This window comes from Pteropus alecto, unplaced genomic scaffold (genome assembly GCF_000325575.1).
Source record: "Pteropus alecto unplaced genomic scaffold, ASM32557v1 scaffold131, whole genome shotgun sequence".
Taxonomy (NCBI): domain Eukaryota; kingdom Metazoa; phylum Chordata; class Mammalia; order Chiroptera; family Pteropodidae; genus Pteropus; species Pteropus alecto.
In genome coordinates, this window is record NW_006434709.1 from 18565956 (window position 1) to 18566170 (window position 215).

The following is a 215-nucleotide window of genomic DNA, read 5'->3' on the forward strand; positions in this document are numbered from 1 at the left end:
TCTCCCTCTCTTCTCCTCCTTCTCCCTTCCTCACCCGCCCGCCCACTACCCCCGCCGCCGGAGACGCCGCTCGGGAGTCGGCGGGACCGGGGACTATCTCCTCAGCCGCCGACGCCGCGCTTTGCCTCGGAAACCCCAGGCGGGCGGACGCCCTTTCTTTCTTTCTCTCGCTCTGCCCGTCTTTCTGTCTCCGTCCCTGGAGGCCGCCCCGCCCG